The 25,146-nt window shown below is 41.5% G+C and overlaps 1 protein-coding gene across 5 annotated transcripts in view; it reads left to right on the top strand.

Annotated features, from left to right (window-relative positions):
* Nucleotides 1–740: 740 nt before the first annotated feature.
* Nucleotides 741–25,146, top strand: part of LOC102082268 (trinucleotide repeat containing adaptor 6A) — a 57,974-nt gene continuing 33,568 nt past the window's right edge. For 2 of the 5 annotated variants that reach the window (XM_025906853.1, XM_025906850.1), the window contains exons 1-2: nucleotides 21,804–22,031; nucleotides 23,468–23,517. The gene's annotated coding sequence lies outside the window, so the exon portion shown is untranslated. Of the gene's footprint in view, nucleotides 823–21,803; nucleotides 22,032–23,467; nucleotides 23,518–25,146 lie in introns of those variants that run through there. The other 3 variants (XM_025906851.1, XM_019358415.2, XM_025906852.1) reach the window with 3 other exon arrangements.

Here is a 25,146-nt window from a genome sequence, read left to right as displayed (position 1 = left end):
ATGCAGAAAATGAAAAGTTATGAGCAAGTTATTAAAACGCAGGGAAAAAATAATTGCCCTGCTGGTCTCCGTCCAGGACGGTCTTCTCAAGAGCGACTCCTCCTGGTTAAGTAAAGCTTTTGAGTAACATGTTTTCCAGATGTCTTTCTCTTTGGTGTGCAACCTGGCACCTCCGTCCGAATGTTCTAGTGCTTGTAACGTTATCTGAAAATCAAATAGTTGCTCTGCACTTGAGCAGTACTGTGCAAAATTCTTGAGCCACCTCTTATTTCCTTATATTTAGTTTCTAAGGAGCTAGACTTTCTTATTTTTTAAGTGCAGTCTTGAGCAATAGTTCTCCAGCTTTCTGAAAGTTTTGCTTTGGACAATGGCTCATTTTTCACTCATTTATTTAACATAAATTCCTGAAGATTACTTAAAAAAATTAGAAGAAGGTTGACTAAGAGAGCTCAGGCTGTGTTGAAGAATAAAGGTGGTCGTACCAAACTCTGCTTTTTTTTTTCTTATATACTATATTTAAATGTGATTTTTGCATGTTTCAATAAATCACTAAACCTACTGTTCATTTGAAGGGTGACTCAGGACTTCAGTTCTGAAAACATTTATCAAGGCTGTCACGATGAATGATCATTTGCTATTAAACCTGAAATGTGGACATTATCTCTGGAATAGGACACTGTAACACCACCTCTGAGCTCTTTGTCTTTGCACCGTTGCATGTTGCCGTCTCTCCGCTCCAGTTCAAAGCAGCCAACATCTCAGCCAGCTGACCAGAGACTCGCTTCTCCTCCACTCATCTGTCTACTTTGCCTACATTACCAGGTAGAGATGCTCACACTGAACACAATAAATACATTTTTTCCCCCAACTTTACTTCCTGCAACCCTTAAAAAAGCACTTGAATCAAAGCAGGAGCCAAACACAGTTTCACGGAGAACAAAGACGTGCTAACGAAGTCGCTGTTTGGACAGGTTGGTGGTTGTCCGCCATGTTGGGTTTTCTTGTTAGAACAAATATGAAAGACATGCTCAATATGCCTGATGTCTATGCTGGCGTGGGCTGTTGTGCTCACCGTATGTGCGTGTGTGTGTGTGTGTGTTGATGGTTGAAGTCTATCCAAGCATTTCTTGCTTCATTAGCTCACTACAAGGAAAGACATGGCAGAGATCCAGGCTCTCTGTCTTTCTTTCCATCTCTTCTGTTTTACCGCTGTGAGAGTAATCACCCAGTGTTGTGCCAAGGCATGCTGGGATTGAACAGTGGAGATGGTGTGGGTGTGGGTAGGGGGTGCCCGACTTGGCTTGAGTCCAAGCCTCTGATGGAGGGATGCAAGGACACCCGAGGACAGTCGATAATCTGAAATACTTTCATAACAGAAGACGTCCTCTTCTGTTGGCTTGTTGTGTGCTGCTGCATGACCTCCAAGATGGCTGCTGTCATGTGTGCAACATCTGTGTTTGCATTTATTAACCCTCAAACTTCAGTGGATCTTTTTAACCGCTAAATATAAAGATGCAAAGATGGGGGTGTAAGACTGCATCTGTGCATGAAGAAAGCAGACGCACTGACATATGCACAGAGAGACACATCAGACAGTGAGAAAGACAAAAACAGAGCAGCATGGTGAGAGAGACAAAAAGACAGACGCACAAGTATTCACACAGATGCAGCAAAAAAGTGGGTGGCAGACTAAGATGTAAGGAAAAAAGGAAAGTGACCGGCGCATAAAGGCTCATAAAAAATGAGACATGAGACAGACAGAGAGGTGCTGATGCCAGGCAGACACACAGACAACGCTCCAGGCAGGCAGAAGGACAGCCAGACAGACAGACAGGTGGACCCTGTAGCAATCAAGAGCAACATCCTGCTCCTCCTCTCCCAGCGTGGCGTGGATCAGAGCCGAGGTACGCGCCTTTTTTTTTTTTCAAATTTATTTCTCAGCAGTCTTGAGTTCTCCGTCGTCCCGCCGTCTGCTGCGCTTCTTTTCTTTTTGTTTTGGCTGTTTTTCTTTGTTTCTTTCTGTCTTTCGTCTGCGCTTCCTGCCCTCCTTTGTGCCCGTGAGGAGTGCCGACGTCTCAGGGCGCCGTGCCAGCACTGCCGGATGAAGACCAGGCTGTGCCTACCCGTGTGTGTGTGTGTTGGTGTATGCAGATTGGCTTGTTTTGGTTCAGCGGCAGCTGTAAACACTTGTTTGTGGCGTTACACGCATGTGCCTATTGAGCAGAGGACCCGCTGCCAGCCTACACTTTCACGTAATTAAGCCCGAGTCTTTACTAATCAACAGAGCAGAGAAATGCAAATAAATAGTTTTTAGAAACAAAGCGAAGCAAAGATGAAGCAAAAAAGTGAAACATTCACTCTTTGCAGTCAGCGTGAAAGGAAAGCAGTGATGTTATAATTCTCGTAATACTTCATTACGTCTGCAGTGTGAGGATTTTCCTGGTATTTGCTGTTTTAAATGAATTGCCAAGCAAAATGTTCAGGGTCTTTGTTGAGTTTTATTTTAGTTTTAATATTGTTTTAAGGCTCTGAATGTATCCCTGCTATATTGTGCTCATTTGCAACTCCATAACTTCCATCTTAGATCCTTTACATGTGGGAAACCAAGCTGTTATAGCCACCCTACCTTTAAAACAGACTTTGGATAAGTCTTCATCTTTGCAGAGTGATTTCGCAGAATCCAAAAAACTAACAGTGTGTAGACCCACAGCGATGACACTGTGCAGGAAGAATGCTTATTGGTTGAAGTGTCAGCTTAAGCAGGAAAGGGAACGTCAGCGGAGTTCAGCAGAAAGAGGAAGACGCACCAAAAAATAATCAAAGATGTAAAAAAATTGTTTGTTTACGCATCACTGCAACTTTGAATGTATAACTTCTGTGTTCTCTGCAGCAGAGGCTGAACCAAGGGGTCAACAACAGCACAAACACGAGCAGAAGCAGCTTACAACATCATAAGAAACATAAAACACCTCCTTTCAGTACAACTTGTGGCCCGATAACATAACATTTATTTAACATAATATTTGAATTAAACATCATTACTGCAGCACTCAGACAATTAGTCAAACATACAGACAAAACTGACTCCTTTGCTTCATGCTGTGTGCCTTTGTGGATCATATTATAGATATAACCTCCAAGTAGAAAAGACCTGTGGAAACAGGGATTCCTCATTATTTGAAACACGTGCCATGTTTAATTTGAACATAGTCACTGAACTCGTCTATATGTGACTGAAAATGAGGTAAATGGTCAGTTTTAACTTTAAAAAAAGTGACTTTCATTTAATAAATACATGGCATGTATCTGAAATGGTACACAGATTATAAATATTTTGTGCACAGTAGTAAAACAACAAGGACATCATGTTGACCTACAGATGGGGTTTTTTAAGGCGTGAGGAAGCAAGTTTCCTATCTTTCAAGGTTGGATGGGGCAAACACGGAGTAAGAGTGTGGGATATTCCTGATACAGGCAAGCTGCTCATACAAAGAAGTGTTTTTTTACCTCTCAGCTGTAAATGGGTGATGGGCTATTGTTGTCACCCTGTAGCAGCTTCGAATTGAAACCTTAGGTGTGTCTACTAGAAGGCTGAGGCGTACCACTGGTGGCTACAAGTAATTTCTTATATTTACAGTCATTCAACTTTGTTAGGTTAATTGGTTAATTGATGACTAAATTGTCTGTAGGTGTGAATGCGAGCCTTCTCTCTGTATTAGCCCTGCAATAGACTGGGAGCCTGCCAAGGGTGTACCCTGCCTTTCGCCCTGTGGCCCCTCCCCAAACACCCAATGCATAAACGTATAGGTTTTATAAACTTAAATGCCGAAAGTATTTGTTCATCCATCCAAATCATTGAATTCAGGTGTTCAAATCACTTCCATGGCCACAGGTGTATAAACCCATGCACCTAGGCATGCAGACTGCTTCTGCAAACATCAGTGAATGAATGGGTCGCTCTCAGGAGCTCTATAACAAAGTGGAAGGGATTTTAAGTGGTAGTGTCCTGGACTGAGTCTTTTGACCCAGCATTTTGAGTTTCATGCCTTTTTGTATTATGATGTTCTTGTGTTGTTTGTATAGTTTAGGCTTCAGTGAGTTCTGCTGATATTGAGTTCTGTTTCCTTATTTAGTTCTTGTCTGTCTAGGTTCCTCCCATGTCTGTGTCTTCCCCATTATGTGGGTTAGGGTGTCGTGTCTTCAGTGCACGAGTCTGTCAAGTCTCCCTCGCCCTTTCTGTGTCTCAGTGATGTCTTTGTCTCCCTTTGTCTCCCATCGTGTCCCTTTTGTTCTCGCTCCCTCTCTTTCGTGTTTCCTCGCTCCCCGTCTCATCTTCTCCTTAACTATCACCATGTCAAGTCTGTGTGTCTTAGTCCTCGAGCTTCCTGTTTTATTTTGACAATCTTGTGCTCCATGTTCATTGTGTTTTGTTTTGCTTCCCTGTGGCGTCATCTTGATTTGTATCAGCTATTTCCCTGTGTGTTTACACTTCCCCTGATCACCTCCTGTCTGTATATAGTCTGTGAGTTTTCATTTATTCTTTGTCAGGTTGTCTGTTGAGTTCATGTTATGTTTCCATGCCTCCATGTTTCCAGGTTTTTCATGTTCAGGTTTTATCATGTTCAAGGTTTTATGTTATTTGTCTCATGTGTTTAGCATTTAGTTTCTCCCAGTTTAGTTCTAGTTAGTTTTGCCTTAGTGTGCCTTTTGTTTTGTGCATTTTCCCCAGCCAAAAATAAACGGTTCGCCTTTTGTTAAATTATATTTTTGCTCCAAGTGTCTCCTCCTCTTTCCACACGGTCTGCCAGCGCAGACTGTGACAGGTAGGCCATGTAGCGAGGTCATCGGATGCTTGGCACTATGTGCCTCGGCTGAGGCATAGTGCCCTCACACTTCATGTGACTTTCAGATTAGCTCAAGAAAAGTGTGTAGAGAGCTTCATGGAATGGGTTTCCATGGTTGAGCAGCTGCACCCAAGCCTTACATCATCAAGGGCAATGCAAAGCATTGGATACTTTGCATTGGATGATGTAAAGCATGCTGCCACTGGACTGTAGAGCAGTGGAGACGTGTTCTCTGAATTGAAGAATCGCACTTCTCCATCTGGCAATATGATGGACGAGTCAGGGTTTGCCCAGAGAACGGTACTCCACCAAGTGTAAGGTTTGGTGGAGGGACGATTACGGTGTGGGGTTATTATTCAGGAGTTGGGTTTTGCTGCTTAGTTTCAGTGAAATGAACTCCCAATGCTTCAGCATACCAAGACATTTTAGACAATTTCATGGTCCCAACTTTGTGTAAACAGTTTGGGGATGGTCCCTTCCTGTTCCAACATGACTGCACACCAGTGCACAAAGTCCAGTCCACAAAGACATGAATGAGCAAGTTTGGTGTGGAAGAACTTGACTGGCCTGCACAGAGTCCTGACCTCAACCCAACAGAACACCTTTGGGATGAATTAGACTGGAGACTGTGACCCGGGGTTTCTCATCCAACATCAGTGTCTGACCTCACAAATGTGCTTCTGGAAGAAGGTCAAAAATTCCCATAAACACTCATAAACCTTGTGGAACTTATATCTGCATCCGCTGGGCGACATAATAAACTCTATAGATTAAGAATGTGATGTCACTCAAGGTCATATGTTTGTAAAGGCTGACGAGTGGATATTTTTGACAATATAGTGCAGGATCTAATCTGAAAAGTCTGGCAGAGATAAATATGTATGTTGTTTATTTCATCAATCACATAGTCTGTTAGTCCCTTCCAGAGTAAAGGAAAACAACAAAACCCAAGCATTATGGTACTGTGTTTAAAGTAGCAGAAAGTCTCAAGCTGCTCTAAGCTACTGTGCGTGATCACGTAATCAAGAAAAAAGCACATCATTCATAAGCGGTTTGCTGTTAAGTGAACTTTGTACGAGAAAGAAAAGAATAAGTGGAGCATTGTGGGGGAAACACCGATGATATCTGGGGGTGAGAGGTCGGTGAGCTGCTCCAAAAAACTGTCAACAATTCTGTGCCTTTGCACAAGGACTCAGGCACATTATCACACAAACACATACACACAGACAGTGAGTGGGCCCTTTGACTCCTTACAGTTTGCCGCTGATCAACTGGCCTCTAGAAGATAGGAGCACAGAGGGTTTCATTCAACTATTACAGGACTTTTCTGTCGGTGAAATTGTGCTTTTTCCAGTCGCTGGCATCATGTTTGATGGCCTCTAGTGGAGAGTTGCAGCTTAAAAAAAACCAAACAAAACAGAAAGAAACTATCAGTCGGATGACCCTCTTGTCCTTCACGTGGATTTATGTTGTGTAGATGGTTAAAGGTTAAGTATAAATCAAAAATACATACATGTGGCTGTCAGGGCGGTTCATTAAAAGTTCTCAATTGATGTGTCTGTACTTTGTATTTTTATCGGTTAGCCGTTCCTTCCTCTGTCTCTGTTTAATGAAGGCAGATATTTTGCCATCAGTAGGGGAATGCATCTGTGCGTAGCACCGTGTGCAATTATGCGTACATGCACATTTCTGTGAGTAAAGCCTGTATGCTATTTGTCATTTATAATGTGTCCTGTGCCTCGCTGTGCTTGCGCAAGTGTTTGTGTGTGTTTGTGTGTCTGTGTTCCTGCCTGGCCCCGTCTGTGACCAGAGCTGTGTGCAGAATAACAATGAGAGTCTCAGGCTACCCAGACTCTGTGTGTGTGTGTGTGTGTGTGTGTGTGTGTGTGTGTGTGTGTGGGTGTGTGTGGGTGCCTTGGCCGAGAGCTGGTGTTGCCCTGTTGAGTTAAATAAGAGATTTAAATCCCACCTCTCCTTTCTTCTCCTCACACGCATGCACACAGACCTTCAGTGCAAAGGTCTCGCTTTTGATTCAAGAGTGTGTGACTATGTGAGCAGTGCATGTAGAATACATGTTGTTTTGCATGCTTCATCCCATCAGCAATAAACCTGTTGAAGTTTTTCAAGGGTTTTGCTTCGGGGAAGAGCTTTTTTATTTATCGTACACTTGCAAACTGGAGCTGTTTCCCCACCCCTGTTGTGTTAATGCTACTTAACGTCATGTGTTCATGGGCTTTGATAAAATCAGAAATGCAGAAAACTAAGCCTAGATATGCAGAGTTACTGAAGCTGCTTTGAAAATGATGTGAATATCGTGGTTTAATTAATGAAAATGCTTCTGTTTTGCTCTCAGGCTGCTTTCGAATATTTATCAGCTCAGTGATGAGGAGTGGAATTGCTGAATTTGTTTTATTATAACAAACCAGAACCAGTAGATGCTCAGTGGATGAATCCAAAAGTTAATTCAAAATGATATCTGCTCATGGTTAAGATATCAGTTGCTTTGGAGCTTTTATTGAATGCTTAAATGTACATTTCTTTTTCCGAGCACACAAGAACAAGTTCTTGAGCATATTGACCTAAAAGTTTTGAATAGCCACCGATGTTGATCGCTGCTTGCACTCTTTTAAGGGCAGAATATGGTTTGAAAAGTGCACGTGAAAGGAAGAGGAAGAGAGTTGAAAATAGTAGGTGACTGTTTAAATACCCTTTTACGTGAGTGTGTGTGTGTGTGTGTGTGTGTGTGTGTGTGTGTGTGTGTGTGTGTGTGTGTGTGTGTGTGTGTGTGTGTGTGTATAAGGCCCAGCAAAGCGAGGTAATCGGATGAATCAGTCTTTCCTGAAGGAGTGCACACATCATGCATATGTATTACCCCCCCACACACACATTGTTGATTTGTATGTTCAACACACCAGAGGGCAGACTGACAACTGTGCTGTCTAGACACCTTATTTATGGTTGTGTGTGTTTGTGTGAGTGTGAGAGAGTGAGAGAGGGGCAGTGTGCGCTCTTACAGAGCACAACTCTTTGCTCAGGCTGCTCTTTCCCACATACACAAGTTTTGAGGTACAACGTGTCCTCCTTCCTGTTTTTATAGAGATAGAAGAGGTCCAGGCTAGTCTCCGAAGTTTGTGTTTTGAGTTCTCCCTTGTCATCCATTTTTAGGTGCTAGTGTGTGTGTGTGTGTGTGTGTGTGTGTGTGTGTGTAGGTGTGCATGCACTTCAAAGAAATCACCCAGTATGAAAGGCTCTGCCCCTGAGTGTAATGTGTGTGTGTGTATGTGTGTGTGTGTGTGTGTGTGTTTGATGTGTACATTCCTCTGTACTCCTGATTGGGTGAGTGTGCAGCACTCTGTTTAATTTGTATGTCCATGGCAACACCTCATTATCTTACGGAGGGGATAAAGTAGGGGAGGTTGTGGGAATTATGTAAATTGGCGTGCCGTCTTGTCATCAGAATAAAGATGGTCCAAAAACATTATGACACACACACACACACACACACACACACACACACACACACACACAGAATCATGTGCTTTCTCTCTCTCTCTCTCTCTCTCTCTCTCTCTCTCTCTCTCTCTCTCTCTCTCTCTCACTCACACACACACAGAGGACAGTGTGTTTTTATTAAACATTTTTGGTGTGTTTGTATTCAACAGGAATATTTTCTTTTATAATATAATATAGCAGTTTATACTGTTTTCCTGACCTTTTTTGTCCTTGGCTAGAATAACACTGGGAGGCAGCGCATATCTAATGTGCATTAATCTATCTTAAACTAAGCTGTCAGGGCACCTCAGTCAGAGTTGGTGTACAACATAACCAATGCACAGACCATAAGCCCAGCATCATGCCTCTGTTGGCTATGACCTTGAAGTGAAGATCATACCATGGAAGGAGCAGTTCATGGTTGAGGTTAGTCTTTGCTGACACTATTGGCCTTTTTCACTAGTAGCTACTCCCTTGCACAGTAAGTTATACTTCATTGTAATAGAAAATGACTGAAACCGAGTCGAGTCGAGCTGAGTAGGTAATAGTGGAATAAAGGCACAAGTGTGCCTCTCCTCCATAGATCTTCTGCTTTCTGGATGTTGACCTCCAGAGTGACAATAACATTTAGCCTCTGTTGTTATGAAATGCATTTCAGTCTGCTAATTTACAAAACTTTAAAGCCTTGAACCACCTTTCTTTATATTTTAATAGAAAGTGGGAAATAGGTGCAGAGATTACTATTACTATCATTGCAATTCAGCCCCAAACCATGACAGAGCCTCCACCGTGTTTTACAGTTGGCTGAATATAAAACATCTGCACATGAAATCATCTCAAATTTGGATTCATCATTCCGTACGACCTGTTGTTGCTGATTTTCAAGTCCAGTTCTTATGTAATTTTATGATAAATTTCAATTACACAGTGCACACCTCCTCTTGTCCAGTTCCCTCACATTTTTTAACACACTCCACACCGTGCTGAGATACGCCAAATTTTCGGCTAACGGCTGTGTGGGATTCACTTTGTTGGTGCAAAAATGCAATTTTTATGCCTGTCAAACTATCATCTTTGGGGGTTTTTTAAAATAAATTCATCTACAAATATTGGAACCAATTATATGATTTCACAACAGGCTGCCAGTAGCAAAGTGCATAAATTACAATTTTACAATTTACAATACAATTCAAAATTGTTTCTTTGCTAAGTTATCTGTTATGTGTAAACACAGCACTGGTTCAGCCTCTGAGTTAGGTGCCTTTTTCATGCCCGAATGAGTCATAGGTCAGTGTTGAGCAACCTAACAAACAAAAACCGCTGAAAATGGTCAAGGACAAGGACAGGACTGTAAGTGAGTGAAAAGCAGCCAATTTCCAAAGAAAACCTTTAAAAGACCTTCAGAAAAGCTTAAAAACAATCACAAGAATGTCTTGCTTCTTGGAAACAAAATATACAGACATGAGAAGTGACACATCCAAAGGGACGCGTCCACTTTGCGAATGAGGTTTTCACAAGGATCCAGTGTTCAGGCCACATGCCGTGATTGGTCGATTAGTGCATTGATCTGTGTCTGATCTTTTAGTATATACAGATTATGGGCTGCTCTGGGCTGTCACTGTATTGGAGGCCTTTATGTTGTTTACCGTTCCAGCCTTTCCTCGCAGATGATGAGCGAGAGTCACCCTGAACAGGTCGACACTCCTTCACAAAGAGACAGACGACTACAGCGGTCACACCCACACCTCTTTTATGCCAGTTCAGGATATTTTGCTCAGAATCATGTAGCACTTGAGTGGGCAGCATGGACAGGGCCATTTCTTTTTTTCTTTATAGCAAACACAGCTATCTTCAAAGCGATGCTGAAATTTAACAGCTCATTAATCTTACATGAATCAGTGTGCTTTTTGTAGCATTTCCAAACGCAAGTGAAAATGAATAACTCCCTCTTCTTCTCCTCTTTCAGTTCAGCAGCTTAAATTGTAAACTTAACAAACCCTCACCTTCATCTCACCCTCTCTCCTCCGTGTCTTATTTTCTGTCGCTTTCAGTCTCCATTTCTAATCTGCACTCGTTTTGTCCTCTGTGCTCACTGAGACGTGAAACCCGCACAGTCCCTTCCCCCTGTTATTCTCCCTTCCTCATGCACTGTTTTTCTTTGTTTTTCTTTCTTTTTTGCCTCTGTCTCCCTCTCGACTGTCATTTCTGGTCTTTTGTTTCTGGTGAAATTACCAACTGCCGTTTGGCATCAAGCCAGAAAGCTGCCGAGCTGGAAAAAGAAACACACACACACAGACACACACACATAAGAAAGCTTTCTACTCTATGTATATGTCTGCCAGTCAGGTCTCATTTTATATCAACATTATTCGTGTAAAGCATGAATACCTTTAATATAACGTCCTATTATAAATTCTGATTCTCGCAGCTCAGGGTTCATGTTCACAGAAATGTTTACTGAATCATAAATAAACACAAATCTCTGACAGGTCTCAGGTTCAGTGTCACAACACCTCCTACACAGTTTCTTTACCAACCAGTCAGGTGGAGGCCTCAGTCAGCTCCTCGTGAACGCTCCATCTTGAGCCTGACTGAGAGAAACCTCTCTGTCGTCAACCTGGTGACTAATTTTAACTTACTGCGGAAATTCTCATCTTCATGTGCTTTTTATATTTAAAAATATTAATAAACAAGCACACAAATGTGTCAGACCCTTTGCAGAAAATTCATGGAAGTCATTAAAGCACACTCTCTGCTTGTTTCTGTTCTTTATCAGCATTACAGCTAATCATAAAGTGGGGGATCGTGACTTTAGATTCTTCGTGCTCAAACTGAGCCCAAGCTAGAAGCCTGTGCATGACCCTGCTAACAGACGACATGATGGTAAAATTAGTGCTTGTAGTGTTTGTAGAGGTCAGAGGAAAACAAAAGCAACTCAAATAACAACTTATTACAATCAAGGTATGCAGAAGAGCATCTCTGAGCGCACAACCGACCGGCTACAGCAGCAGAAGACCACACAGAAACCGAAAACTGTTTGCATGGGGTCACCAAAATTGGACTATAGAAGATTAGAAAAATTTCACCTGGTCTGATGAGTCTCAATTTCTGCTGTGACATTGAGACGATATGGTCAGCATGGCTCTATCGGTGTAGTGGTGTGGGGAATATTTTCTTGGCACACTTTGGGTCCCTTAGTACCAAGTGAGCATAGTTCAAATGTATGATTATGACTTTATGACTACAGTGTACCCATCTTCTAATAGCTGCTTCTAACAGGATAGCACAGCACGTCACAAAACTCAAACACATTAAACATACAGAGAGACGGTACGTGATCTGTACTCAAGTGGCCTCGACAGTCACCAAAACTCAATCCAATAGAGCACCTTTGGGATGTGGAAGAGCAGGAGATTTAAATCATGGATGTGCAGCCAACAAATCTAGCAGTTGTGCGATGCTATCATCAAAATCTCAGGGAACGCTATGAGACAAAGAATTAATACAGTTCTGAAGGAAAAAATAGGTTCAACCCAGTACTAACAAGATGTACCTAATAAAGTGGGTGCATTTTAGATACTGCTCACCAAGTGCTGCAACTGTTGCGATGTTTCGTTCTTATAGCAAGACTAAAGAGTAAATTTATGGAGGATGAAACTATTTCAGTGAACTGCTTGCTTTTTTAGGTGATCTTACATGTTTAGAAGATACTGCACTAGTTCAGCGTTGTGCTTCTGGAGCGTTGTTTCAGAACGTGGATACACTTGTTTGTGCTCAGAATGAATCCATTCTTCTTTTCAAAACCTGAGAACATTAATCATGGTTACATTATTACAATGTAACCTTTTTTGTCCTTTTTCTTTTTTAAGCCAAATTATTTCAAAATGATTTGTAACAAATTATGTGAGATCTGACATTAGATTACAGAAAACCCTGTATATCCACAAGTATATTTGCTGTATCTGCGTTAGTCTGCTCCTTTTAATATGTCTTGCTTAGAATCATGTTTTACCTGTACACTCACAGGGTTAATCATTTCAACTGTCAGACCAACAATGATCTAAATATGGATACTAATAAGTCACTTAATTAGTCATTTTGAGTAGATAAACAACACCCAGAAAAAATACCTGTAAATCTTCATCAGAGATCTTTCTCACTTTGAGTGTATGTGTGTCTGTGTAGAGTTTCTGTCTGCATGACTTATTCATAGTGGCATAGAATTACTGTCAGGTCACACACACACACACACACACACACACTCTCAATGATTCAAACTCCTCTTCTTCACACACACTTTTATTGTCCCCCCCCCCCCGCACACGGGCCTTCACAGTGTGGAGGATTAATAATATGAATAATGAGGTTTTGTTGCAAGGCTACTCAAGATGGAGGAAATGGGGTAAAATAGGACGGGGTGAACTGACGAAGAATGAGAAGAACAGGTTGGAATGAAATGGGCGATATTGTTCATTACAACCACACTGTATTTTTTTTTTTTCACTTAATCAAAGCAGTTTCTCATGGATGAGTCATTTCACTTTCAAACCAGTAAACCCACAAGCCTCTTCGAAATAACAATCCCCCATAGAGTGATTCATGAAGGACATTATTTTTTTTCTGGAGAGTTTGAGGGAAAAGGTCAATACCGTGTCGGTACAATAAATAAGAAGCTGTAGCCAGGAGTTGGTGAGGGGAAATAACTAGCCTGCTCTCTCTGGAGTAAAAAGTATATCTAACAGAAGCTCTGAAGTTCAGCTGCTAATACTTTGTTTAATCTTTAAAGAGTCCAGTTTAGTTCTTTTTGCTTAGACTGCTGGCAATTTCATGTTTAACAGGCAGCTATGAGCTTTGTCTTTCCTCTCCTCTAACGCTCTGCCAGGAAGCAAATATTAAACACCTGCCAAACTGCTAAGCTGACATGTAAGTACAAACTCAATTGTGATGGAACACAGTAAACAGATCAGATATTTTACTATTTCATGAGAAGTAGCTATGATCTCTTTTTTAAATGGTCTAAAAAAATTGGATCGGGGGTAACAAAAGGCTGATACTTAAAGGAAAAGCTGGAGGAGTTAATTGGCAACAGATCAGTAACGTGACTGGGTGTACCAAAGAGCATCTTAGAGAGGCGGAGGTTCACCAATCTGGAAAAAAAGGTGTATACAAATTGTGGAATAATTTCTGAATAATGTTCATCAAGAAAAAAAAAGTGAAGACTATGAATATCTCATTATCTACATTACAAGATAAAAGATTCAGAGAATCTGGAGAAATCTCTGTGTGCAAGGGACAAAGCCAAAAACCTCGATCTTTGAGTCCTCAGACAGCACTGCATTAAAAAACAGCAATGAGTCTGTCATGGAAATCACTTCCAGAAATCATTGTCTGTGAACACAGTTCACTGTGCCAGCCACAAATGCAGTTTACAGCTCTATCATGCAAAGAAGAAGAAGCCATATGTGAACATGATCCATCATCTCTGGGCCAAAGCTCATTTAAAATGCACTGAGCCAAAGTGGAAAACTGTTCTGTGGTCAGAGGAATAGAAATTAGAAATTATTTTTGGAGAAAAAAACATCAATCTGACTTGTTATCAGCACTCAGTCCAAAAGCTTTCATCTCCGATGGTATGGGGGTACATTAGTGCCTTTGGACCAGGCGACCGGCAGATGGACACTGAAAGGTTTAAACGGGTTTTAGAGCAACATATGCTCCCATCAAGATGGCATCTTGAATATTTCAGCAAGATGATGCTAAACTGTAGACTGCAGCTATAACAGCAGCATGGCTTTGCAGTGGAAGTGTCCAGGTGCTGAACTGGCCTGCCAGCACTCCAGACCTTACCAACAGAAAACATTTGGAGCAACATGCAGACAAAAATGGGACAACAATCCTCTGAAAAGTCCAGCAGCTGGTCTCCTCAGTTCCCAGATGTTTACAGGCTATTGTTAAGAGGAGAGGATGCTACACAGTGGAAAACAACTTTTTTGAGAAATGCATGTTCCAGCCATCAAATTCAAACTGAGCAGATTTTTTTTTTCTTAAAATGTCACAATATCTCAGCTCAATTTACATTTTACGCAGCATCCCAACTTTTTGGGTGGAATTTGGGTCGTGGAGGATATGAAAACTGACTTTCCCCCAAGACAATGGTTTCTAAGTAAAAGATCACCTGCACTGTGCGTCTGTGTGTGTCAGTGCTGATCACCGGATCCTGGCGGCCGACCATCCGTCTCAGAGCGAAAAGAATAAAAGGAGGAATGAATATTTAAATGAGTTGGTCCATCACGATAAAACTAATCTGCATGGCTAACCAAAGGTCTTCTGCCAATTTAATGGGAGTGTGCGTATGCTTGTGCACCGTCCTGCAGAAATATGATGCACTGCATCTGGAACCTGCTCTGGTGTTGCCATGGCAATGCCCGTCACGCTGACAGGCTCCCGTTGCACACTTAAACACACACATACGCACTTATACACACACACACACACACACACACAGTGGTAATGAGAGACCGAGAGACTGGCAGCGTGCCAGGACAGTGTGCACACAGACCCCTCCCCCTCCCTCACCAGGCGCTGGAATATTCTGAACACACACACACACACACACACTTTGGACTGCTTGGACTGGCCCTGAATGGGGGTTGGAGGACTGTGCGTAGATGCCAATCATCACAGTGAAGACATTTCTTTATTCTGGGGAATTTTAGAGCTTAAAAAATCGGTGTTGAGGGCTTTATGGTTTTGTGGGGTCCACGAGGTTACATTCTCTAACAGAACAGTGCATAATAAAGAGCAGAGTTGGATTAGCTTTCTCTAACAGTGTTCAAAGAGTTAAAATCATTTACTCTAATAATGAGCTCTTTGCAGCTCTCTTGCCCCCCCCCCCTCGCCTTTATCTACTACGTCTGTCACTTTTTCCCCCTCCCACCACATCATTCTCCTCTTTGTCATTCACACTTTGAAGTGCAGTTTCACAGACTCGTTTTCTCTCTGTCAGCATTAACAAAAGACCAGCAGTGACTCTATCCGTGACAATGGTTTTCAGCTTAACCTGCATGCCACACACTGAATCGTCCTCTAGTAGAGGAACTAAACAATGACTTTACATGACTAGCCAACTCCTTGCATTTAACCCATCCAACTCTTTTTAGCAATTGATTAAAAGTGCCTTTGTTTCCTTTTCTGTAAAAACAAAAATTGTTCAATTTTCAGTGTTAAAGACGACAACTACAGCTACTACAGCAGAAAAGCAATGGGGTGTTAAAGGAGGAGTTTTGTACTAGGCATAAAAGGAATACTGGCAGTTTCCAGATTAAGACTGAAGTTGGAATTTCTCAATCAGAATTTTAATCTGGAATGTTCCCTCAACTCGGATTTCCTTCTTGGTATGTGGGAGCAGCTCCATCAAGTTAAAAATCTAAGATGGTGGCACTGAACGTAAACAGTAGTAAAACTGTAAACCTTTTAGTCTGTGCTGCCACTTTTGGGTATTTGTAACTCACTAAATAAGCCAAATGCAGAAGACTGACCAGGCTGTATCTATGAATGTGCTGCAGCACAAACAAACCCACCCCCCTGTTATGCTGTATTTCTAGTCATACAGCAAGCTATTCTTTGCTAGGAAACAAAACAAATCTTGATTTTTCTAGCTTTTCTCACTTACTATTACAACACATCAAATTTGTGACATTACTCCCCAGTTCCAACATCCAACTTCTGAGGCATCTAAAATGCGGGATAAGCGTTCACCATTGCTGACCAGGAGCACCACACTCATCATTCACATCGAGCTTTCATCAAAGCTGCTCAGCTCTTGACACCAGCCAGTTTCTCCACTATACAAGGTGTTCGCTAGGAGAATTGACTGTTCAATTATCACATAATATATCTCCGCCGTTGACATTCATTTCACTGCGCCTTTGTTTTCACGCAGCTGTGGCTCGGGAGTTGGAGCGGGTCATCTACCAATCAATGTCAAAATGTGCTTGGGCGAGATACTGAGCCCAGTGCGTGATAGATGATGGTTAAAGTGAATGTGTTTGTGAATGACTGAATCTCTGCGATCATACTTTGAATGATGGGGGTTAGTAGGAACTCATAGGTTTGTATCTGTAGTTCAAATCTATAAGTTCTGTACTTTCAAGAACTCTCAAATTTTAGATATTGATCTAAGCATAGAGCCTCTTTGAACTTCGTAAGCACATCAGTGGTTTAAACTGCATGTTGACAACATTGGTGCTATCACATTCCCACTAAGCTATCTTAAAACTGATAATAAACCATAATTATCCTAGTTTGGTCTGATTCCATGATACCATGTCATAATTAGCATTAAACATCTAAGACCTCAGTCGCAAAAGCTTAGGGACTGGTTGGCGACCCCGTGACAGCTTCCATGTGCATTGCCTGACCAGCTGGCAAGTGGTTGCAAGAGGTTGCAGGCTGTCACTCTTTGAACTCTCTCACAAGAGTGACTGGAGCACCTGAAACCCTGTTATGATTGCTTTGCTCACTATCGGGATGCCGGAGTTCTCTATAGTTTGCATAGAAAATCACAGCCTGCAACCACTTGGCAACCATTTGGGGAACACTTATTTTTCTCTAGCAACCAGTGGTTGCCCTACAGTCGCTAACCAGGAGTTTTTTACTAGTTCCTGTTGACTGAGCCTGGGCCTGTTGACTGAAGCCTAAGGACAATGGGAATGTCTCTAATTTTAGAAGTAACTGCTAAAGTAAGGAGATTATAGAATTCATTTTAGGAGAAACGAGGCTCTCACAAATTTTGCAAAACATCCAGGTATGTAAAGCACGCACCAGCTTTCTGCATCAGTTTTACTAGAGTGCAAATTATGTAAAGCATTACTGACTTAATATTGATAGATAGACATTACACTGTTTTAAAGCGTGCTGAAATTATAAATTAAATATGGGATGTAATGTTAGTGATTAACCTTTTATTCAGCTCAGCTCTGACATGACTTATAAAATGACACTTAACCTCATTAACAGGTAAATGCAGTGTAGTAGTGTCTTTGTCTTTATCTACTTCAGTGAGATTGAGTGATTTATAGACATAGGGCAGGTTGTAAACAGTAAACTTAATGTCAACATGAACTACTAAGTCACTGTGTTTGTGTGTTCTGTGATATTCCTCTGTGATATACCCAGAGGCCATACAATGCTTTTGTGTTTCCCTTGCTTTCAGTCTGTTTTTTAAGCTTTTTCTGTGCATATAAAAGGTCTGCAAAGTTCGAGAGCCCTGGACTTCGTATGTATGTGCAATTGTATATGGCAAAGTTTACAACAGTGTTTGTATCTCGGTCCTGTGTCCCCTCTCTCTGCACAGAAAGCATGTACACCAGATGAATGACAATAAGACGAGCCAATCACTATTTCCTGTGACCACTGATCTGCATGAGTTCCTGCGGCAGTAAAGGACAGAGGCCAGCTTTGGATCAGTGATATGAATATAAATGAGGGGGAATTTAAATAAATGGGGTACATTTGAATGTTTTATACTGTCATCCAGCACACTTATCAGGACTATCTGCATATTTAGGGCCTGGTGATGGATTGTTGGGACAAAAATGGAAAGATCGCCTGGAAATAATGTAGAAGTACCTGCTTTTATATATTGCACAATAACCTGTGTCTTGTGTGTTGTGCATGCAAAAGTCTGCAAGGGTAAATGAAAGTCATCTGTGCGTGAAGCGGCAAAGCAGTTGATGGATTAGGTTGGTATTCAGATCGTTGTGTTGTGTGTGTGTGTGTGTGTGTGTGTGTGTGTGTGTGTGTGTGTGTGTGTGTGTGTGTGTGTGTGTTTGCATGTCTGCGTGAGCGCTCTGAGAGCTTGAAGGGGAGGATGAATGTTCAGGTAATTGGTTGAAGACCAGGTGTAATTTTAGCCTCAACAAATCCATTTCAGAGCTGGTAGCCTGCTGGAGAGCCGAGACAGAGAGCGATGAGTAATAGACAGAAAGCCTTACATTGGATGAAGCAAAAATCAGATTTTTTGAACACTTTATTCTGGCAGCTCTATGCAATCAGCTCACAGTTCAGAGATTAAGGGAGAAAGGACCTGTAAGGACGTGTATCAAAGGTCCAAAGCCAGACTTAAAAGTTTAAAACTGGACTACTTCTGTTTTTAAAAAAAAAATTGTATTCAGTGCTTCAGGTCACTCCAGTATTTTACTTTGGATTTATTTCAGCTTAGATAATTCTAATTAAAAATAATAATAATAATAGATAGATATCACTTTTCTTTTATCTATCTATCTATCTATCTATCTATCTATCTATCTATCTATCTATCTATCTATCTATCTATCTATCTATCTATCTATCTATCTATCAAAAACAATCAAACAAACACAAGTTTCAGAAACAGGATCGTCAGACTGAAATACAAATGTGATTGTGATAGTGACAGCTAGTTTAGGCTGTAGTAATAATCTCCTGCATGTCTACATGCACACACTACAGCACTATGAGCACTCCAGCTTAGCAGTATACACGGCTGTACTCGGGACAAGCCTATTACTACTTGACATGCAAATCTCTTTTCTGACCTTCTTCTGTCTGTCAGTCTGGCTCTCTCACGCGCACTCTCACCCCCACCACATAATCTCTCCCTCCTCTCCTCACGAACTTTACGTCCCCCTGCTTCTCCCTGCTCACTTTCCCTCTTCCTCCCACACATTCAGATTTCAGTCCAATTTTCTTTGCCCCATCCTTTCTCTGCAGAACAATGGTCTCCCCGTTTGTGCACGCTCCCTCACTCCTGCAGCTGCAATTGGTCACTCTGACTGGTGTGCGTGTGCGCTCAGTCTGTATGTGGCCGAGTTAAATCCACTAAACAGGCAAACTGAGCAACTTAGAATCTGTTATAACCCCCATGACCCCCAAAAAACCTATAATGTGTCCATGTATGTGAGCAGAATTTGAGGATTGCATATACTTGTACAGAATTGCATAACTTTATCAAAGCTGGTGTTGTTTACCCGAGCCAATAGGGTCTGTTTCCTGCATTTGAACTTGTGTGTGTGAATGATTAAACCTCTGCCTCTCTGTATACACTGCTCTGTCTGTCAAGGTGACTTCAATGCCTCTTTGAAACTGTTCAAACACACAAGCACACCCTTAGCTGCATGTTAAAATTATAGAGTCATCATTTTACTAACACGAAAGCTATTTTTTTGCTATTTTAATGCAGTACTGCTTATGATTTGGACGTAAAATAAAACCCTTTTGACTGACACATATCTGAACAACATCAAGTTAAGTTATTTTATTCAGTCTTTATTTGCTTTTTTTGTTAAATCTCACTTTGTTCAGCTTATGACTCTCCCTGGCTTACCAGCTTAATGTCATGAAAGTTTGTCCCAAACATTAGTTTGACCTAGTTTCCTTTAACTGGCTTGCCATGTGCAGCCTAATTTGAAGGTTAGAAACAGAGACATTTATGAAGGAAAACAAGAAAGAAGTTTTCCTCACCAAACGCTGACATACTGTTTTAGGTGCAGTTTCACCGTCGCTGTTCACTGCCAAAACTTTCAATATGACTGTATTTGCTTTAAAAAAAAGAAAAAAAGGCATGACATTACAAGGCCTGATAGGCCTGTGATTTCTGAGCATTGTTTGCATGTATGAGTCAAAGTGCCCCAGCTTTAATGTCACTACATCCTGTAGTCTCCCAAATTTCCAGCTACTAAAATAGAAACATGCTATCAAGCTTGCATTCACTCTGTGAAGGCTTGTTAATTCACTTGAATTCAGTTGTGTTTATATAGCGTCAAATAACAGCAGCAGCAGCAATCAAATGACCCCCTCTGAGCAAGCATTTGGCAACAGCAGGAAGGAAAAACTCCCTTTTAACAGGAAGAACCCTCTAGCAGATTTTCTGTGATCAGTTGGGAATGAGGAGAAGAAGGCAGGACAAAAAACCCCCAAAACACATATGAAGTTAAAAGGAATTCAAGAACTCGTGATTAAAAAATGTTTTCTGAAATCTTCAGCTAGAAATTAGAGATTAATCAACTGTGAAAGTGAGTAGTATTTTGTAAGATATTTAATAGTTCTACAAACAGTCAGTAGCAGTAGAATTACAGTAGTACTACAGAATCAGTAGCAGGAATTCATCGAATAGCCCAGGCTTGGGTAGTTCTTTGGCAACAGCCCACCCCCCAGTGTTCAGAGCTTACCCAGTGTTTATATGCAGTATAATCTAATCTTGTTGTCTTTGATAAAATCATTACTTGGCGGTAGGCGAACTCTGCCTCTCACTCTGCCTCGGAGTGAAACACACAGATAAGGGCAGTAATCTGTGCACAAGGCTGGGGCTTGTTTTTGCCATCGGTGGGTCAATGGTCATTGCTTTGCACGCACGCGCTGCTGGTCTCTCCTGTGCAGCGGCGGCTTTTGTTTCATGGTGAAGCGTTGGCAGATTCCACACTGTATTTGTTTCTCTGCTGATTGGCCATCTCTCTCCATTCTTTCTTCCATTTTCTCTCTCTCTCTCCCCCCTTTTTATTTTTTCTTCCTGTTTCTTTGTTGTTTTCTTGAATACCAAAGCCATACACGGAGAGAGAAAGAGATACTGAGATTCTCCACATTCTTTATTTTGTCTGGTCGATAGATATTTTCACTTTCTATTCTGCTTACAGCTACAAGGAAACACGTAGAGCATTAGGTTTCTAAGCTGGCCTATCTTGTGTGAGCTTTTGTGGAATTACAGATTTTGGTCTGGCGTTACATTAAAACAAAACGCAGCTTGTCTCATATCTTAAAAAGGATGACGTTAGGCTAATGCGCATATTAATAATTATGCCATTTATTATATGAGTGCCAAAGATGCTCTGATTCCAGCTGATTATCTACTAAAAGAAGTTAAGGGTCAGGGTGAGAAATCAACAAAGAAATAATTTGATAACTTTGGGGCAAAAACAAGCAAAGGTGTCAGAAATCTTCCTCAAAATCTTTAAAACATAATTTGAACCTTTCAAAAGTAGCTATTTTAATTGTTTAAATGTCACAAAATGCAAGTAATAGTAGCCAGGAATCTGCTATGCCTTCCATATAGTTTAAAAATTTTACTGCTAAACCTTGAATTTTTGTTTGTTTGTTTGTTTGTTCCCTGTCTGGATAATCTTTAATAGTTGGTGTCTTTATAATCACATGTATATCTCCATGAATCCTAAATTTAAAATCAATCAATCAATCAAAACAAATCCTACACTTTACACTTTGCATCTGTGGTGCGTGTGCCTAGATTTCTCGCTGGATGTTTTATTTGCAGGGAATTCATGACTTATCGTGGCCTGAATACAATTTGCATACTTTTTAAACCGGAGTTTCTTTTTGTATCAGCTCAATCTGACTGTGTTTGGGCTTCTCAGTCAGAGGAAGTGGTGAATGGGTTTCCTGCCCCTCCTCCAGAAACATACACACACACACACACGGTGAGATGTGTGTGTGTGTGCAGAGAGAGCGAGCGAGCGAGCGAGTGAGAGAGCGACGGGGAAACCAGAGAGCCGAGCGAAAGAAGGTTAGCCAGCCAGCGGCGAGTGAAGAAAATGGCGATCACGCAGGATGAATGCCTCCCCTCGTAGATGCTGCAAACGCGTTGAATTTCTTTAGCCTTACAGTCGGCTTTCCTTTCCACTCTGTTGCACTTTATACTTCAATGAGGTACGAATGTTTTTGTGCTGTTTTCGTGCTCAGACGACCGTTTGTTTGTGTCGAGCTAGCGTAGGTAGGTAGGTAGTGAGGAGAGCGACGGCGGCTGGTGGAGATAAGTTGAGCAAACGCTGTTGTTTAGTTAGCAATGATTAAGCTGGGGGTAGCTTTTCTAACTCCTGGCGTTTAGGACTTGATTTTGCGGAATTTGTAAAAACGTCGACGGAAAAAAATAAATGCTGATGTTTGCCTGTAGATGGCTAAACATTTCGTGGCGTCTCCTATGAAAATAATTTGCCTTTGTAGGCGGCTTAACCTTGTGCTAACGCTACTACTAGTAGCACTTATTAACCCTAGTTTGCCAGCTGTGCGTAAGCATTTAGTTCTATGGTATTGCTTCTGGACATCTATCCGGATGTAATTGTTAGTGAATTGAATTTCTTGAGCTAATCCTGTTTGTTACAAAAGCTTTTCCATAATTGCTACATTTGAAATACGACCGGGTAAGTTAACTAGCCGCTTCGTAGCGTTAGCTTTAGCAGCTGAGCTAATCTGACGACGCAGGTTACTCGCCGGTAACCAGGACGGGTTGTTTTACGTTTTTGCAACTTGCATATTGAGGACAGGTTTCCCCGTGACCTAAAATAAACGAAATTGGGTGGTTATAAATAATTTTGATTTGATACTGTGGGGGGGGAAATGGTAAACCTGCAAAGTTGTGCTACAATCGGAACCTTTAACCCCCTCTGTCGGTGGACAGACAAAAGCAGCTGGTTAGTTAATCCACTGTAGACCTGAGCTCTGCTGGTTTTGCAGTCGTATTCCCCTTGCTTCACAACTGCGACGACGAGACTGCAAACGACACAGTAGCATTTTATGATTTAACTTAATCGACTGTGATCTGATGCCCTGCCGGGGACGTTGTTTTGAGTTGCACTGGAAAAATACCAGGCTCGAGAGAAGCCATGTTGGTTAAGCTGCAAGTCGGGCAACAGCTGAGATAATGGCCGATCAGGACCCGAGGTGCAACTTTGACCTACAGGCGCGCACACACACACTGTGTGTTTGTCTTTTTTCACACGTTCCCCAGTGGGGCCCCAGCTTCGTGGAGTGGCGAAGGGAGGGGGGCTGGCCATGCATCGCCTTGTTATGCAGCTCGACCTGCATTTCCACATCAGCTAGTTGAAATGCTTTTCATATGATTAGTGCCAAATAGTTGTTTGAAGTTTGTGGCTTTAATTGAATAATGTTTGCAATTTCAGGGCTGGTAGACCTGGAATGGCAGTGTCCTAAGCTTGTATTTACAAGCTGTTGCTTTACTCATAATAAACAAATTGTAACACACAGAACACATATCCAGGTTAGATTTTATTGGTCGCTGGGGGTTTTATTTTATGGCTATGGCGTGCAAGTGATTAGGCTTTTCTTATCTCTCCTCTCTTTCATAGATTCGGAATTGGAAGCTGTTGCCACCAAAGAAACTGAAGCATCTTAACAGGTCAGTGTGGCACCTTTAGACACACTGTATTCATATTCAATTGCAGTAAAGTATATTGTAATAGCCCTGCAATAAATACTACATCATAAAGACCTTTGGATTTTGAAAGCATGGAAAATAAACGGGTGTTCTTTGAATGTGTTTTGTCAGTTTATGGTGCTGTTGAATGGTTTTATGTTGTGTGTAATACTGACTGTTTATACCCTATATAAACACATTAACGGGTGTCTCGAAACAGTGCCTGAAAATTAGGAAAGTTCAAAAGCTTAACAGGAGAATTTTTGCCCCTGTTCAGGTCTGCCATTTATTTGCCCATTAAACATATAGAGTGCTCAAGGTTAACTCATGAAAGAAGCTGAAGTAGAAATGCCCATTTATGGTTGTTGTGTTGGTCGCATTTGCACACAAACTGCGACATTGCCACAGCTTCGTACCTTTTACACCAATTTAGATGGCGTGACTACCTGCAGCAGTATTTTGCTGAACTGTAGGTGTCACCACTCAGGCGAAATCTTCACACCAGCACTGGTATAGGAGGCGAAGTCGTGGAATTTGAAAGCAAAAAATTCTTTTTCTTTTTTCCCTGAAACCCTCATCTTACCAAAATCTGTGAATCAGCATTAAAATAGCAGTGAAAACAGACACAGTGTAAACTTATGCCTTCTCCCCGACAACAATGTGACACAACATTTGAGTGGTCTTCTCTGTTATGTTAGTTAAAGTCCACTGTCTGGGTGCATGTGTAGTTGCTGTATTGTCATGTATACTTTAAGGACAACTCTATGGTCTGTTTTAAAAAAAAATAAATAAATAAATAAAAAATCTTCAGGCATACTCACAGACCCTCATACTAGCTGTCTGATGACAAAATTGACATCAGTCAGTGTGAACTTGCAAAATGGGAAGCATAACCAGTGCCTTACTATCCAAAACCTCTTTTTAGGGAACATGAGACATGACATTGGTGCAAGTCAAATGGAGTTTTATTGCCAACCCAACAATATACACTTAAGTAAACAGTGGGACGAAATATCGTCTTCCTGGATCAAAGGTGCAAAACTGAAGTTATGCTAGGCCCAAGCGCCAGATTACAAATGCTGCAGCCATAGCTAATGTATCCTATTAGTCCACCTTTGCATTAGATGTACATGCAAAATGGCAAAAAAAAAAATCCCTCAAAAACTTTGGTGGCAGCTTTAAATGCTACTTTCATGAAGGTTGTACCCTGTATGATCGAAAGTAGTGGGCCACCTTCAGGAACTGCTTGGTGACAAAAACCTATGCCGTGAAGCTCCCAGCACTCTGTTTTTGTGCTGATGTCATTGCCAGAGGAGGTTTGGAGCTCTGAAGTTGCTCAGACGGCAGAGCATTGGTGACTTTTATGCATTCGCCGATTTTGCTCTGTAATTTTATGTGGTCTGCCACTTAACGGCTGAGCCGCTGTGGTTTCTAGCTGGTTGCAGTGGTGACATCGTATTACAGAACCACACTTTAGAACGACCCGTTATTTTCCAAATATTTGTAAAGCCAGACTGCATGGCTAGGTGCTTGATTTTTATGTGCCTGTTGAAATGAGACTGAAAACATCTGGATTCCAAGATTAGGAGGTGTGGCCTCTTAAGTGTACTT

Source organism: Oreochromis niloticus, linkage group LG4 (assembly GCF_001858045.2).
Source record: "Oreochromis niloticus isolate F11D_XX linkage group LG4, O_niloticus_UMD_NMBU, whole genome shotgun sequence".
Lineage (NCBI taxonomy): Eukaryota > Metazoa > Chordata > Actinopteri > Cichliformes > Cichlidae > Oreochromis > Oreochromis niloticus.
This window is presented reverse-complemented; position numbering and strand designations above follow the sequence as displayed.